This window comes from Diceros bicornis, chromosome 34, assembly GCF_020826845.1.
Source record: "Diceros bicornis minor isolate mBicDic1 chromosome 34, mDicBic1.mat.cur, whole genome shotgun sequence".
Lineage (NCBI taxonomy): Eukaryota > Metazoa > Chordata > Mammalia > Perissodactyla > Rhinocerotidae > Diceros > Diceros bicornis.
This window is the reverse complement of record NC_080773.1, coordinates 10565316-10569644: the sequence shown is the minus strand read 5'-3', so window position 1 is coordinate 10569644 and position 4329 is coordinate 10565316. Positions and strand designations below refer to the sequence as shown.

General features: G+C 39.1%; 1 long non-coding RNA gene across 1 annotated transcript in view; it reads right to left on the bottom strand.

Annotated features, from left to right (window-relative positions):
* The window catches only part of LOC131396773 (uncharacterized), a 49036-nt gene that overhangs the window by 36847 nt on the left and 7860 nt on the right, over positions 1-4329 (bottom strand). The window lies entirely within an intron of this gene.

Below are 4329 nucleotides of genomic sequence, written 5' to 3'. Positions count from 1 at the left end.
TTGCAGATAGTTCTTTTACTCTGATATTTTTGCAGATGTATTTCATCTTCAGAGAGATTCATGGGAAGGACTCTGACACTTGCTCTAGAATGTAGGTTTCTGATAAACTTTCAGATTATAAAATTGAGCTTGGTAAGAAATTACACAACTCTAATGGAGAAACTGATGACTTCATGAAACTGCTAACAGAAGATTAAGGTCTAGAATTGATTACACAGGACTGAATGAACTAATGAGGATGATTATAATTTTTATGATTTTTCATGAAATATTTCTGATTTTTAATGTTTTGTTTTTTCCAGATTTAAGAACTTTTTCTCTTTTAAGCTAACTATAATGTATACAATTTGGTAAATTATACTTTTCTAAGCAGTATTGAAACATTTATCTTTTTTCTCCCTACCTGATCCCTCCAGAATTTGGAAACTCTTAGTGAGTGAGTATTGTTTTCGTGGCAATACAATTATTTGCATAAGTTCAATAAGAATCTGTTCTCCTCATAATAGGACACGATTGGAAACATTGGTTATATTACCAAAATTTTGACTGGAATGTCATATTTGAGAGAAACATGCAGACTCCAATATGACGAGACAGCTGAGGGACAAAGATTGACTTCACAGAATAAAGCCACTTGGAAATATTGGCCTGGTACCTTGCTTACCAGTTCCCAGAAACCTTACCAGGGGAATAAAGAAGGTCACTATCCCGGCAGGTGCAAAGAACCACAGGATATTTTGGTGAACTTCAAGATAAGAGAGGAATTCACCCAAATCTATAGGTATTGCAGGCAGAGTCTGATGACAAGTCCTTGGCTTGGTTTTCCTGGCCTCTTGAGGCCTTGAAAGTTCAATCTGAGATTCTTTATGAAAAGTTCCAGAAAAGCAGATTTAAAAGAGCCTATATGATCAATTTCTACTCTTGCTGTACTTATGTAAATAATTGGGTCAAGTTTATTGAAACTAGACTTATTTTGCCAACCAATTAGTCCTAATTTGGCTATCTTTCGTAAAAATTAAGGTGATTTTAGAGAGAAAAATTATGTTTCAATAGAAACTATAGTATACATTCATGGATATTAGATTCTAGTTCTGATAATTGTCTTTGAAGTTTTCTTTTATATCTGTAAATTGGACTGGATCATGAATTCTTCTAGTCTCCTGAAATATCTGGCTAAAAATCCCCAAACTAATGTTTTCAATTTTTTCTGTCATTTTCATTTGGAATCATTGAGAACTGAAACCACTCTTTTTCCTGAAGTCCTACAAAGTGAAGCTGAACAACTTGACATAAACTTGAAAGATTCATGCCTGTTGCTGTGTAAGCCACTCAGAAAGATACTTGAACACCTGATGACATCATCAAAGACATTTCAAACTGCAAAAGATGCTACAACCCTGACATCTAGAAACCTTTTGACTAGCTGCCCCCTGGGCTCAGAAACTGGTTTATAATTTGCTCTAACCTTTAACCTTGTTTTTCTGTTTCTCTAGAAATACTCCTTATTAAATACCTGGTTACTTGCTTACATAATATAGGCCTAACTTTGGAAGCCCACATGCATCATCATCTTACTAAGAGACTGGTTCAATGAGGTGGAACAACCTACGCCCCTTATCAGCAGAAAGAAGTTAGAGCAGTCATTACCCTATATCCCTCAAGACTGAGGAATGAACAACAAAATGGGGGGATTTGTAACTGCAGGCCCTCCAGGACCAGTTCAACTGACTCCATCTCTTATCAACAGAGAGATTAAGAATTGCTTTTCAGAAAATTTACAAAGTCATGTAGCCAGAGCATGCACAGAAGAAGAAATATTGACCTGAAATGACCTCAGAACCAAAGATTCTCCTCCCTACAGAATGAAAGGACCGAGACATGACCAGAACTTAAAACTAGGACTCTTATCAGAAGCAAGGGGTCCCTCATTCAGGAAGACCTGGTGTTGAAATTCCTTCCCCACCTCATCATAAATGTATAGAACCCTATCATAAAAGTTTAGAACCTCATCATAAATGTTTAGAACTCTGCCATAAATGTTTAGAAGCCCACCAATCAAAACCTGTCCCACCAGAGTTTCCATGTGCCAGTCTGTTCTACCTAACCTCTTAAATTTTGCCCCAAATCCTGAATCAGGGAGACAGACCTGAGGGCATACACCCTGTCTCCGTGCAGATCAATCTCACATAATAAAGCTGATTTCTCTTCCCCAAAGCTGGTGCCATAATTGTTTTTTTGTGTTCATCCGGCAAGAGAACCCCAATTTTGCGTGGTAACAATACCATTTGGATATTTTTCATCTTACAGGAGTTTCCATTCTTTGCCAAAACTGAAATCTCTTTGATGTCTTTCAACATATTAATTGTAGTTATTTTTGTGTAGTTTTTTTGTGTAGTTATTTTGGCATGGGTGTGTGACAGTACACACTGAGTACTGCTAATCAGGGAAACTCACCCATGCCTTGGTGTCCAGAGTCTTTATTAGGACTCCATAGTTGACTGTCCACACCCTGTATCATTTAAATCAATTTTATTGTGGCATGACATACATAAAATAAAATGTACTGCTTTTAAGTATGAAATTTCATGAGTTTTGACAAATGGAACTGGGGTGCTGCCATAAAAATAAGGGAGTAGGCAAACCTGGAAAGCCTTTGAGGAAACTGTTAGTGAAAACCAGAAGAGCCTCAAAGAAACTGTTTCTTCTTTATTATGATAAATTATTGAATAGTTACACCAATTCCATTAACAGTCTCATGCAAAATTAGCTAACTGCCAAGTTAGGGAATAGCCCACAAGATTACCCTCACTTCTAAAACCAATTGCAAGTTAGGGGGTCCCCAAGACCACCCTTAAGTTTGGTAATTTGCCAGAGAGACTCACAGAACTCATCGAAGGCTGTTATACTCACGGTTATAGATTATTACAGCTATAGGACACAAATTAAAATCAGCCAAGGGAAGAATTACATAGAGCAGAGACCAGGAAATTTCCAAATGCAGAGTTTCTAGTTGTCTTCTCTTCCTGGAATCAGGGACAGTGTTACTTTCCTGGCATTGGTGTGTGACAATACACACTGAGTACTGCCAATCAGGGAAACTCACCCATGCCTTGGTGTCCAGAGTGTTTATTAGGACTCCACAGTTGACTGCCCACATGGCTGACCTCAGGCTCCATCCCCTCCAGAGGTCGACTGATATGAAATCACCAAAAGTTCCCGAGTCCCCACCCTAAATTACAGCTAGTATAGCTCAAAACCCCCACCTTCAATCACACTGTTACTGTCTGGATGGCCCCAGGCCCCCAGGTAAACAAAGACACTTTTATCAGGTAGGACATTCCAAGGGCTTGGAGATACTTCCCAGGAGCCAAGAGCAAACACCAGACCTTCTTTTGGGTAAAGTTAAATTCTTTACTACACAGGCCACCTCCTGGCTTTTGGCTAAGGCTCTCAAAGCAAAACAATCATCTTTTGTCTTATACTCTGAGGAGCCAACGTGGGGTGGAGAGAGATTTAAGGAAATAACTAATCCATTCTATAAAGCCATTAATACATTTTCATATTTTTGTACAAATTTGACTACTCTTTCTCCCCCTTGATCAACCATTATTTGTACCTTATAATTAACTTGCCCAGAACTGTTTAGTATAGAAATTAGCTGATGGTTAGCTAAATCCAGTTCTTCTTCAGGTCATTTTACATCAGTAGTACATCCTAAGGAGGCTTTAACTCAAGCTTCCAATACATTTGATCATCAACGCTAGTCTTATCATAAGACTTGTTTACATAAGGGAGTTTGCTTTTATCAACAAGGCCAGTGTTATACCACATCACAGCAGAGGAAATATGAAAAACAAAAGCCAAAAGATACTGGCACAGGGGGCCTGCCTGGTGGCATAGTGGCTAAGTTCGCATGCTCCACTTCGGCAGCCCATGGTTAGCAGGTTCAGATCCCAGGGGCAGACCTACACACAGCTTATCAAGCCATGCTGTGGCAGGCATCCCACGTGTAAAGTAGAGGAAGATGGGCACAGATGTTAGCCCAGGACCAATCTTCCTCAGTAAAAAGAGGAAGATTGGCAACAGATGTTAGCTCAGGGCTAATCTTCCTCGTAAAAAAAAAAAAAAAAAGTACTGACACATTGTTAGAGTCCCATTCAGTCATTAACAATGTGTCCAGTCCATCATCATCCTGTATGTCCCAGAGCAATGTCGCTGAGGTTTGCAGGCTTCAATTTGACCTTTCAGGTTCCAAAACCATGAGTGGTCTTGGCAATACATGGCTTCACCCCTTCGGGCATCTATAACAATTGACCTGAGACAATTATC